The sequence below is a fragment of the Panthera leo genome, chromosome C1 (assembly GCF_018350215.1).
Source record: "Panthera leo isolate Ple1 chromosome C1, P.leo_Ple1_pat1.1, whole genome shotgun sequence".
NCBI classification, from domain to species: domain Eukaryota; kingdom Metazoa; phylum Chordata; class Mammalia; order Carnivora; family Felidae; genus Panthera; species Panthera leo.
In genome coordinates, this window is record NC_056686.1 from 32876815 (window position 1) to 32890156 (window position 13342).

General features: G+C 44.6%; 1 protein-coding gene across 1 annotated transcript in view; it reads left to right on the forward strand.

Moving 5' to 3' along the window:
- Positions 1–13342, forward strand: part of RIMKLA (ribosomal modification protein rimK like family member A) — a 32976-nt gene that overhangs the window by 920 nt on the left and 18714 nt on the right. The gene's annotated exons all lie outside the window — the stretch shown is intronic.

Here is a 13342-nt window from a genome sequence, read left to right on the forward strand (position 1 = left end):
GGCTTAGGAACCTCCCTCTGGTTTGCAGTTTGAGTCGCTCCAGCCTCCACTCTGGAAGTAATCCAGCTACTTCAGGGGGATCAGATGTAGGGCTGGGGGCGAAGGGAATTGGGGCCCAGTTCAGGGTGCTTTTTGGGACACCATTCATAATATTTCAATCATACCTGGTTAAATAAGCTCATGATTCGTTACTCTTCTTTAGCAGAGGAAAGGGATTCCAAATTCTGAACAGGATACTTACAGGCATTTTGAATGTGACCTGTGTAGAATGGATCTGTTCTAGATGCTTCATCCATAAATTTATCTAAACCCTTCATAAGTAATATCAGATTATATAGCCTGCTGGAGAAATATACTATAAACATTAGGTGTCACACATTAATCTAAAGCAATGTGTCATCTATAAGGGGTACTGTCTCTCTATTCCCGATTTGTTAAAACGCTTAACAGTCAACGTAGAGTAAGATTCCTGAATAAGGGTTCTGCAAAGCTGAATTCTTACCACAGCTTTGCTACTAACAAGTATCTTGGCTTTACCTTGGCCAGGTCCCTTTATGTCTTTGAATCTCAGGTTTCTTGTTTATAAAAACTAAGTGGTTCTTGCAGCTCTAAAATTCTTAAATGGAACAATCTGTTATATTTTCCTGATCTAGATCTAGTATACATTTTTCTACCCCCAAGGTCAGTTTGTTTGCTCTTCATTTTATTTCTTTATTTTGCAGCTTGTAAAGATGCCATTTTTGAGATATAGTCATTGAAATTCCACATCATATTCCTGTTGTAAACCCATCACACATTCTGTGAAAGAGTAGGGAAGTGCTGTTTTGTATCTAAAATCCCCTTTTAGGGGTGCCTGCCTAGCTCAGTTGGTAGAGTATGTGGCTCTTGATCTTGGAGTTGTGAATTTGAGCCCTATGTTGGGCGTAGAGATTACTAAAAATTTTTTTAAAACATTTTAAAGAATTCATCCCAGAAAAAGAGAAAATTAAATTCTCGGTGCTGCAGAAAGCATTTAAACACTTCTGTTCAGTGTCTTAAAAGTTTATAGGAATTTATTTGTGACTGTAGCTCAATCTATTCACAAACTAGGAGTTACTTCTTCTTACAGTAGAAGAAAATATAGTTATTTGCCTAGTTAAAGGAGAAACTGAAAACAGGTATTTTTTGAAGCAGTTTTAATCTTTTGCTAATTCAGAGATAGCCACACACAATTTATATAATATAAAACAAACCTATCAGATAACTATTTCCTCCGTCCAAAGGAAGGGTGTGAAGGGTGATCTCGCTTGCTTGTTCAGTGCTGTAGCGATGACTGGAATAGTGTCTTACAATAATAGGCACTCAATATATATTTTTGAGTGAATAAAGATATGCACTCTATTTCCCAGTTTCTTCTGCAGTCAAACTATAGAAAAGACTTGGTGATTGGCTGAGCCAAGTATTCTTCTGAAATGAACTCTAGAACTTACTGGCTTTGAAATACAGAAATAGTTACTGATATTAATGCAATTTCCCATTTGAAAATTATTGAGTGAGAGCTGGGAAAGCCTTTGGGATTGTCCATCCCGACCCTTTCATTTTACAAATGAAGAACCACACGCTCAAAGATACTCAGTGCCACCCAGCTGGTCAGCAGTAGCGACAGTTAAAGACCTGGTCTGATTTCCAGCTGTGGATACGGAATAAGTCTGTGCTGGGGCATCCACAGCCTGTAGTACCTTTTCCTGTGGATGTGGAATTGAACTGAATTAAATTACATTGAGGCTAGAGCGTGACTTTTCAAAGTGATTTTAAAGTTTAGGAGTTTAATGAACCACCTTTACAAAGTCTTCATTCATACCATTGCTTCCTTCATTCCTTCTTCAGATTAGTGTAGGGGTTGATGCAGGAGTCAGTATGGGCAGGACCTCAGCCAATTACTTCAGTTCTTTCCTGAGCTTCCCCCTGTGGAGGCTAGTGGGACCTTAGATCCAGAGACAGAATTTCAGGTTATATTCAGACAAGAGATGAAAAGTTTAGGATTTAAAGATGGCAGTTATTTTAAACAAGATAATACAAGTAAGCTGAAGATGCCATGCAAATGCAAAGTTTTGTGATGAGTATTTTTTTTAGTGTTTATTTATTTTTGAGAGAGAGAGAGAGAAAGAGAGTGTGCACAAGCGGGGGAGGGACAGAGAAAGAGGGAGAGACACAAAATTCAAAGCAGGCTCTGGGCTCCGGCTGTCAGCTCTGAGCCCGATGCAGGGCTCGAACCCATGAACCATGAGGTCATGACCAGAGCCAAAGTCGGATGCTTAATTGACTGAGCCGCCCAGGTGCCCCTGTGATGAGTATTTTTAACCAGTGATCTAGCTGCCCCAGCCTACCTTTGGATGGGGTGAGTGGGAATGGCCACTGGGAAGAGTGGAATGACCTTCAGGTGACTGAAGCAATCCTGTAGAAAACACTTTCCCTTCACCTTTCCGTGGGATGTAGCATCTCTGTTCCTTCTTAGAAACCACAAGTTCTTCATTCATTCAACAAATATTTCTTAATTGTTCCTAACCACAGGCTAAGGTGGTGGTGCATGTGTCACCAAAATGCACATAGTAAGAGTCAAAGCAAAATATGTGTAGTGTTTGTTGTGTGCCAGGCAGCTGTTGAGGTTCTTTCTGCAAATTAACTCTCAAAAACGTCACTAGGGTGTCTGGCACACAGTACTGGCTGGCAGTGAGGACCAGCGCTCAGGAATTCCAGTCTCAGCAAATTTGTTTCCTCTCTTCCACTCTGCCCCATGCATCACCTGCACTGACTTCCCCGTGCCCCGTGCACTCGATTCCCTTGGCCCAAGGTGCCCATCTGGTGCAGTTCCCCTCACATGGCAAACTTTCTTTCTTTCTTTTTTTTTTTAAGTTTATTTATTTATTTTGAGAGAGAGAATACATGTGAGTGAGGGAGGGGCTGGATGAAAGGGAGAAAGAATCCTGAGCAGGCTCCATGCTCAGCATGGAGCCCAGCATGGGGCTCGATCTCAAAAACCATGAGATCATGATCTGAGCCGACATCAAGAGTCAGATCCTTAACGGACAGAGCCACCCAGGAGCCCCTCATGTGGCAAATTTATTCCTCCTCCATCCTCAGCTCCCATGATTCACCTCTGTACAGTCTTTCTTGAACTTCCTCCCCTCCCCTCCCCTCAGGCAATCTCTTTCCCATTTGCTGCCAAGTAACATTGTGTATCTTTCTAAAATAGCATCCATCATATTTTATTGTAATTTATCTATTTACGAAGTTTGTCTTCTCTTTGTCTCCCGAAACGACTGGGGATCCCTCAAATGTATGTTCCGAAGCCGGTCTCCATACATAGTAGGCCTCCAGTTAATGTTTGGGTGATTGAGTGAAGGGCATGAGAAGCTAATTTGAAGCGTATGAGACTTTTACTGTAATTAGGTTCTGTTCGGGAGATCATTTTTGGCCATGTAAATGTTTTTGTGATGAGCCATTCTATGAGGACAGAGCCACCAGTGTAAATTAAGTTCTTTGATCACCCACAGGTCTTTACAATGGCAGTTTATTGTCTCAAAAAACAAGTATAGTCACAAACTCAGGGATAGACATCGAGACCAAAAAGATGCACCTGACCTGGAAATGAGGGTGTGTGGCAGTTTGTCTCTTAGGAGCAGAATGACTCAGCATTCCTTGTCTTCCTTTCAGAGCTGAAACCTTGGTGGCCATATGGCAATTTCTAGGTCAGGTTCTTTAAATTAAGGTGTTCTGGGATATTTTTCTTTGGTTCTTTGTTGTAATCAGCTGAGTTAGATGTAAGTGCTCGAGTGGGAGGAATCCGAACTGAATTTGATGAAATGGTCGTGTCGCAGCCTTCCAGAAGATGGCAGAGGCCTCACAGAGAAGGGATGGTCTCCCATTGCTGTGCAAGGAGGCCCTAGCAGGCAAGGGTACATACTAACCTGTGCATAGAGGTTGATCTTTGACCTCGCTCTCTGCCCAAAGCCTGGGCCTGACACTCTGTAATCTGAATAAGCTACCATACGGGACTAGTGGAAAAGTCTGAGAGTGGATGGAAGCATCTGCCATATACTGTTTCTAAACCGACGTGAGCACTGAATGGATACGCCTTACCGCGTGGGTCTGCATTTATATCCGTGGGCCAACCTCAAGGACTGAGGATGGACTGGATGTGTACTTTATGATTCTAACGGTAGTTTTTAGGGATACCTCATGAACTGTGTTGGAAAGAATTCTAGAACCAATACATTGGGGTCCTTAGTAGATCTCAAAGCCTTACTTACAGAGTTCTGAACCACCTATTGCTGTTACCATAACACTTCCTCCAAATTTGTTAGGATTGCCTGGTGGAAGGGGTAGAGCCATCGTCAGAGAGGTCCACGTAATCCCCATCCCTCCACACGTCCTTGTCACTCCCCTTATTAGCAGGGAGTCCAGTGACATCCAGGTATGTCAGTGCCAGCCTCACCCCATTCCACCCTCTTCTCCAGTGGTTAGGTACGCCAACCTTACCCACTTTCCTGAGACACGTTACCTTATTATGGGTTTATATTGTTTTAACACATAACTACAACATGATCTGAAATGTTTAATCTAGTCCCATTTGATCCTTCACTCTTAAAAATAACTCAAGCGATGCCCGGGTGGCCTAGTTGGTTGAGTGTCTGACTTTGGCACAGGTCATGACCTCACAGTTCATGGGTTCAAGCCCCACACTGGGCTTTACACTGACAGTATGAACCTGCTTCATATTCTCTGTCCCCCCCCCCCGCCCCTCCCCCCTCACGCACTTGCGCGCGCTCTCTCTCTCTCAAAAATAAACATACATTAAAAAAATAAAAGTAATTCAAGAAGACCCCCCCACCATGAGAAAGTGATAAATTTAAATTAGTTACTTTGCATTGAGGAACCAACAGGAATAATGGAATAACTATTTCTGTAACTCTGTTATTAATGCTTTCATATCTTTTATGTGCCTTCGTCTTCACAACAGTCCTTCCCATTCACAACTGTTGCCTGCCCAATCTGTGCCAGGCACTGTGCTAGGTACTGGAGATGTGATGGAGAGTAAGAACAGTCTCCATCCTCATTGTTAGGATTTCGTTCATTCTTTTGGTCAACAAATACCTGTTGACTACCTACTATGTGTAAGATATCATTCTAGGTACCAGAACAAAACAGGAAGAAATCCCTGCCCTTCCAGGAAATTAGAGTCTAGATGGGAGAGATAGGATACAAACAAGATAAGTAAAATATATAGTATGTTGGTGAAAAGGGCTAAGAAGAAAAAAGCAGGGAAAGGGGATGGCATGTTTCTGGAGGCAGGAGAGGAGATGCAATTTTGGATAGGGTGGAAGGGTGTTCCTCACCTAGGAGATGATGTTCAGCTAAAGACTTGAAGGAGGTGAGGAAACAAGCCATTTAGATATCTGAGATTAGAGTAGTTTAGGCAAGAGGGAGTAGCAAAGCAATTAGTATGGCCAGAGCAGAGTGAGCCAAGGAGCAGGCCCTGAGAGGAGGTCAGAGAAGTGGCGAGTGAGGGGAGAAGAGCCAATATATCGGGCCTTGTGGGCCATAGAAGGACTTTGTATTTTACTCTGGATGAACTGGGAATCCATTGAAGGGTTTTGAGCAGAGGGGTGACATGACCTGCCTTATGGTCACGGGGTCACTCTGGTCACAGTGTTGAGAACAGACTGATGGTACCAAGGGCAGAAGCAGGGAGATTGCTGAGGTCATTGCTACAATTCGGGTGAGAGATGACGATCGTTGGACTAGAATGATTTCGGGGGAGGAGGTGCAAAGTAACTGGATTTGGGGTAGATTTTGAAGACAGAGTTGTCAGGATTTGCCTACTGGATCAGATGTTGGATGTTCAGGAAAGACGAGTCAAGGAGGACTCCAATGTGTCTGTCCTGAGCAGCTAGAAGAATAAAGTTTGCCATTTACCCACCTGGAAAGGATGTAGGAGTAGGTTTGAGCAGGGGGTGAGGATCAGGACTGAGACTGAGATGCCCATTAGACATCCAAGTGAAAATGTCAAGTAGGCAGTCTGTTATATCAGTTGGGATAAAGGGGAAAGCCCTGGCCCGAAGATATCAAAAGTAGAAGCATCTCCACATACCTATCAAGGGAGTGACTTCATAGAAAAGAGAAGAGGTCCAAGGACTGGGCTCTGGGGCACTCCAGTTAGTGGTTGGGGAGATGAGGAGCAGCCAGGAAGGGAACCTAAGTATAAGGGATGAAGAAATCCAGGAGAGAGGAATGTCCTGGAAGCAGAGTGGGGAAAGTATTTAAAGAAGGAAGACGTGATCAGACTGTGTCAGATTTTGCTGATAGATCAGGTTAGATGAGCAGTGAGAATGGACCATTGGATTTAGCAACATGGAGTTAGCATTAGTGTCTCTGATAAGAGAAGCTTCATGAAATAATGGAAAACAATGAATATACGCACTGTCTTAGGAGTTTTGTTATAAAGGGAAGGTGAAAAATGAATTAGTAGCCTGCTATGAACTGAACTGTTTCTCCCCTGAATTTTCTCTCTCCCTCTCTCTCTCTCTCTCTCTCTCTCTCTCTGCCTTCTGATGATACAGCAAGAAGGCAGCTATCTGCAAGCTAGGAACAGGGCCCTCACCAGAACCCAGTCGTGCTGGCACCCTGATGTCAGATTTCCAGTCTCCAGAACTGTGAGAAATATATGTCTGTTGGTTAAGCCCCCCAGTCTGTGGTATTTTGTTGTAATAGCCTAGCTGGCTAAGACCTTGCTCAAAGGGGAGATGGGTTTGAGAGTCTTTCCTTAAGACAGAAAAAGCAGTGTGTTATATGCTGGTGTGAATGATCCAGTAGAGAGAGAGAAATTGGTGATGCAGGGGAGGTGGATTGCTGGAGCAGTGCTTTATAAGTGAGAAGGAGGGATTGGGATCTGTTACATATTTCAAGGAATTGGCCTAAGCTAGGAGCAAGGATGCTTCAGCCATTGTAAGAGGGAAGATAACCTACATGGCCCAGGTGCCAGTAGATGGATAGATGTGCTTGTGGGAGCTTATAGGGAAGTTCCTTTCTGATTGCTTCAGTTTCTCTCATTGAAATAAGGAGGGAGAAAGTAGCAAGAAGAGAAAGTGAAATCATTCTTTAGGGTCAGGGAGAGTGAATGGACCAGGGAAATAGGGTGCTTGCCAGGCAGCAGTAAGAATGCCCTTGAGACCAGTCGGCAGGTTTTTGTATTTTTTTCTTCATGTTCCACTGCACAGGAGGGAACACGAAGTAGGCAGAGTTGGATTGGTCTAACCAGGGATGTGGTTCAGCCAGGCAAAAACTAGGTGCAAGATCTGAGGATGTACCGTAGATTTGAAGATGCATGCTACGGTGCTTTCCTATGAAATTTAAATAGGTTAAGGCAGGAAGTGAGGGTCTGAAGCGAGGGGCAGTAAAAAACAGGGATCTACACATGGTAGTTCCTAGGGTCAAAGTGGGGTCAAAGTTTGGCTGGAGTTGGGGGTACTAGAGAAAGTAAGCTGGAAAGATAGGAGACGGTGTTTGGAGACTGGAATTATGATGATTGCATCAAGTCTAGAATGTAACCCGGAGTGGTGACTGAGTTGGGGTGGTGGACTTCAGCCAAGGACTTCTATCCTTGGAGGAAATGAGGTCAGGAAACAGAGGCATGGGCATCGGAAGAATTCTGCACAAGGGTACTGAAATCAGCATTAGCTGTGGCAGTGTTGAGGGGTCAATGAGTCAGGAGCTAAAGCTTCAGAGACAGAGGTGGGTGACTGGGATCCCTAGATGGCCTGTACAAGTGGAGTGCTGTGCAGTCTGATGAGAGCTGAGCTGGGAGTTTTAGGGGAGAGAGAGGAGGAAGGTCTGGAAGCCACAACAAGGAGCGCATCTCTCCCACTGGCAGGTTCGGGAATCCCAGGTGCCAGGAAGAGAGCACAACCACAACTGGGAAGGACCGTTAGGGAAGCGGGTTAACTGGGGAGAGTCGGGGGTGAGCCACACTCAGGAAAAGAGGGTGAAGGGAACACTCACTATAAAGGTTGAGGATGGGGGATTTGCTGCCCGTTGAGTCCCAGAGGACACCGCGAGGTGGAAAGAGGTGGAAGATGGGAGTAGAAAAGACAATGTCAGAGCCAGGTGGGGATTAGCGTCTAGGGAGATGAGGTGGCCTCGGAGACTGGAGTCTTGGGTGACTGATGTGAAAGGGATAAAGGGCTTGAGGAGATTTGTCTTCGTGGTTGCAAGGAGGCTCGTTACGGTGAGGTAGGGGTGGGGAGGGTTTGGGAGAGGGCAGGTTGGTTTCCTGGGACCCTTCCATTTTACGGATGAGGAAATCGACACCCACAGAGACTTGTGTCTTGCCAAGTTGTTGAATGACAACGAGGCATTTTTTTTTAAGTTTTATATATTTATTTTGAGAGAATGCGTGCATGCTTGTGCACAAGTGGGGAGGGGCAGAGGGAGAGAGAGAGAATCGCAAGCAGGCTCCACGCTGTCAGCACAGAGCCCAACACGGGGCTTGATCTCACGAACTCCAAGATCATGACCTGAGCCGAAATTAAGAGTTAGGCACTTAACTTAACCTACTGAGCCACCCAGGTGCCCCTAAATGACAAGGAATTAAATCACGTCTCTGACTTGGAGACCAGCACTTTATCTCCTTCATCATAATGGCCTTTCATCTCAAGTTGTCTTAACTTCTCCCAGTGCTTTTGCAAATACATTCACCCTGGGATATCCCTGAACTCAGTGCTTGTAAGATGCCAGACCTTGCCCATAGATTTCTTTCTGAGAGGTGAACGTGCATTTATTAGTTTCACATATTTTTTATGAGCCCAAAGGCACCATGAGTCAACATCTCCTTTCCGAAACTTTCCTTGATTCTCTCACATATATATGTCACTATATGTGCCCTGACATATAAACCTGTTCGACCACTTGTGTTATAATCAGTCACCTCCTCTCCCCACCCACTGCCCAAACCAGACTGATAACTCTTCCTAACACCCAGATACCCTGTACAGAGCATCGACAGCATTAACCACAATTGTGTGTTGTCTTTCTTCTTAAATTCCAGGGATATCATCTGTTTCACCCACACCCCTCTACCCCCGTGCCCAGCCCTTAAGATGGTGCCTGTTCCTTAGCTGTGAGTGGCCCTCCAGTGTCCCTGTTGCCCTCCCATTTGATGGCACTGGGGCCCCACTTCTAACCATCAACACCAGAATCTCTGAGGGCTCTCTCCGATCCCAAGAGGCCACTTGGCCCATACGTGCAAGGCAAGCCAGAAGGGCCAGGAAATTAATAAGCTGCTCCCTGGAGCAGCTTTCAACCAAAGACTGAGTTGGTGCACAAAAATTATCGATTGCCAACTCCGTCACCCCTCACGTGGGATAACTGAGGCGTGTGCACTAAACTATTTCTTACTGTTACGCAGCAGGATTAAGCCCTGGTTGCCAAGGCGGTCACTCACTTAATAATATACCCTCTATTTGCCACATTCCCTTCTCTCCTCTCGCACCCGTGTTTCCTGAAATTACCATCCTAATAATAAACTTCTTGCACTTGTCTCGGGAGCGCTTCTGGGGACACCCAAACTAACAGTGGACTCAGCCCAGAGTAGCTGCTAAATAGATAATTGCTGAATGGATGTGTTGAGTGACAGACTGAATGTTTACGTTGTGTCTGTATGTCCCTAAGGAGACTAAGCCCCTCATAGGCAAAGATCCCCTGGCTCAGCTTGGTATTCCTGCTTCATAGTGTGTCTGACTCACCCCAACAGTTCACTAAAGGTTGAACTGAATTAAATGACCTGAAAATAGCAATTGGTGGAGAACAAAAGCAACCACTAAATGACTGTGGGTTTTAATGAGGTGGAGGTAAGACCTCTTTGGGCCTTGTGACAAAGAACTTTAAAAGGGAAGGAGTGGCGATAGCATCTCCTTAAAAATAAAAATAACTTCCTTCTGAGAAATAACTTCCTTATGGGGGGAGGGGGCGGGTGGAGGCTAGAAACACACAGGGAAAGCCTGGAACATCATCGAGAGGGGCCAGGTCATGTTTCAAATGACACATCTTCCTTATAACACGATGAGATCATGTGAAGCGCTCCGTGGATCATCCACTTACTTTACTGTCGATGCCATTCTGACAACTTTCAGAGCTTCACTACCAGCCACTGTTACACAATCCTGAGTCTGGGTGGCTCAGTCTGTTAAGTATCCGACTCTTGATTTTGGCTCAGGTCATGATCTTGAAGTTCATGAATTTGAGCCCCACTTTGGGCTTTATGCTGACAGTGCGGAGCCTGCTTGGAATCTCCTGCCTCCCTCTCTTTCTGCCCCTCCCCCGCTCTTTCTCAAAAATAAACATTAAAAAAATATATATGTATATGTATATACATATATATATGTGTGTGTGTATATATGTGTGTATATGTATATACATATATATATGTGTGTGTATATATATGTGTGTATATAGGGGTCCCGAAAGCTGCCGTAAGTGAGGTCCTTGCTTGCCATCATCCTATAGTGTCCTGTGATTTTCTTATCTCCGCTGCTTGCTTTGTACATGAAGGTTTTTTTCTAGTGCACTACAAACCAGTTTACCTTTTTTTTAAATGTTTACTTATCTTTGAGAGAGAGAGTGCGAGTGGGGGAGAAGCAGAGAGAGAGGGAGACACAGAATCTGCAGTAGCCTCCAGGCTCTGAGCTGTCAGCACAGAGCCTGACGCAGGGCTTAAACTCACAGACCACAAGATTATGCCCTGAGCTGAAGTCGGATGCTTAACTGACTGAGCCACCCAGGCACCCCTAAAACCAGTTTACTTTTGAAGCTTTCTCTCATGAAATCAAGGATGTGTGCGTCTGTGCACATGGGGTGGGAGGTAACCCATTATGCATCAATCAACGTGGAGACTTTTAAAGTCAGATCTGGGCGCCTGCGTGGCTCAGTTGCTTAAGCGTCAGACTTCGGCTCGGGTCATGAGCTCGCAGTTCATGATTTGAGCCCACGTCGGGCTCTGTGCTGACAGCTCGGAGCCTGGAGCCTGCTTCAGGTTCTGTGTCTCCCTCTCTCTCTGCCCCTCCCCTGCTCACGCTCTGTCTCTTTCTCAAAAATAAACATTAAAAAAATTTAAAAAAATAAAGTCAGATCTAAGGCAGGGATCCATATGACAAGAAATCTTTATTTATTTATTTTTAATTTTTTTTAAGTAATCTCTATATCTAGTATGGGTCTCAAACTCACAACCCGGAGATCAAGAGCCACACACTCTGCTAACTGAGGCAGCCAGGCGCCCCAAGGAATTTTTCCTTTAAATGAGATAATATATGTGAAAGTTCTTAGCAAAGTACCTAAAATACAACAGATGCCCACTAAAAATGCTAGCCAGATTCAGATCTGAGTGGCCTCACCTCTGACTATCTGTGCTTCTGTTTCCCTCTATTGATATCAATGGTTGAGAATGGTTTTTAATATTTAGAGCTCTACTTTCCAAGAATGATTTGCTTCTTTCTAAACCGATTTCTCTGTATTACAAAGTACATGTCTTTGCTGTTGTACATATAAATGCAAAAGTCTAGTTTTGATTAACTTAATTGAACCTGATATGTGAGTTAGAAAAAAGCAGGCTTGGTTCTTTGGAAAAAGTTATCCCATTTTTCTATCCTGTTTTTAATGTAGTTAAATATTTCTGAATGTGAATAACAGACTTCAAAAGGAAATCAGAATATAATAACCCATGAAAGTAGATTATTCTTTTTAGAAGTAATATGAAGAAAACATTGTTATGGCTTTAAATGGTTGATTTAGATCAGATTGGCTGTTGGCCACTGTACTAACTAGTTTGGGGTCTGATCTTTTTCACTGTCTTACTGACCTGTTTGGGGACAGAATGATATAGTTAAAAAAAAAAAGTGGTTTGAGGCTGAACAGTAAATTTCAAGCCCAATGTAGGAGTCTGGGAGAGTCTGAATATTCCAGAAACAGCTCTGCTCCCTTCCTCCTGCCCTGTCACCCAAGTCAAGGTGATGCCCAAAAGCACTGGGGCACTTAGTCACATGAAATCCCTTGTTATTTGTTATTTGAGGGCACGAGCCTCTCATTGCTGAGCGCTTTCCGTCTATCTACAGGCCGCCAAGCAGAGCCCTGCCCTCCCTGATGTCCTGCATCAGCTCTTTATTCCCTTGGCCTGAGGCCTTTGGATTGCAGTGAAAATGTTAAGGACTCTGGGAAAGGTGACACATTTAGGCTGCATCCTGTATTAAGTGTATCAGTTCCTTTCCTGAGAGCAGATATTTGAATGGGGAGAGGGGAAGCCATTTCTGAGTGGTTCAAGGTCTCAGAGTTCAGCAGCAGGTTTGCCAAGAGCCAGCCTTAAACTCAGGTTGTTCTTGGCCACGGCCGTGTGGAACTGCCGTTCACAGTGAAGCCACGGGCCAGCAGCAGCCTCTTGTCTACTACTTCTAGAACCGACGATTTCTTTAGGTTTAGATGGCAAAGAGAACAGGAATGACCGGGACAAGGGAAGATGCCCACAGCAAGAATCGTGGGAGCTGTGGACGTGGGCGGAGGCGGAGCTGGGTGTGCACATGTAATTCCTTAACCTGTCCCACCCCTCTCGGCACAGAGCTGGAAGCAGGCACGGCCAGAGACCACACCTGTCTAACTGCTTGGTAGAGTCTTTTCGGCTACACTTAACCCCCTTCCATTCTTCATTTATTGAAGGCTCCAGTTGGAATGAGCCAGGCCCAAAGATTTACCTTTGGGGAAGAGAGATGAAGTTCTGGTAAGATTTCCTAGGTGTACGTGACTCTGCTTGAGGCCGCGCTGTCTCCGTCCACGTGTGGTTGATATTTCCAGAAACGATTGAATTCTTTTCTTCCCATTTAGAAGCTTCACTGTTCATGTGTGGCCTCGTGTTGGGATTTAAAAGCCAGACGGTTCTGCTGCTTCTCGTTTCTCTAGGTCACTTTTCTGTTGCAAAGCCATTTTCCTCCCCAGCGGGCACGAAGCTGCATAAGTTGTCCTCGCTGGCTTCATCGAATGTGCAGTGATGATGCCAGCGCCTCACGTGTGTATGGCACTATATGGTTTTCAAAGCATTTTTGCTCGTATTAGCTCCTCGTGTGATGTCATCTCAGGCTGTTGCTTTTGCCCTGCGTGTTTACTCTCCATTTTCACCAACATGAATACTTTTCTTTCTTTCCTCTATCAGTTTTGAGGATGCTATACGGGGTTTGCTCTTTTTTTTTTTTCTTCTTCTCCTTTTATGTTATTTTCCCCAATGGCTGTAAGTGGCAAAAGGAAAAAGCCTGTATAAATGATACTGTTT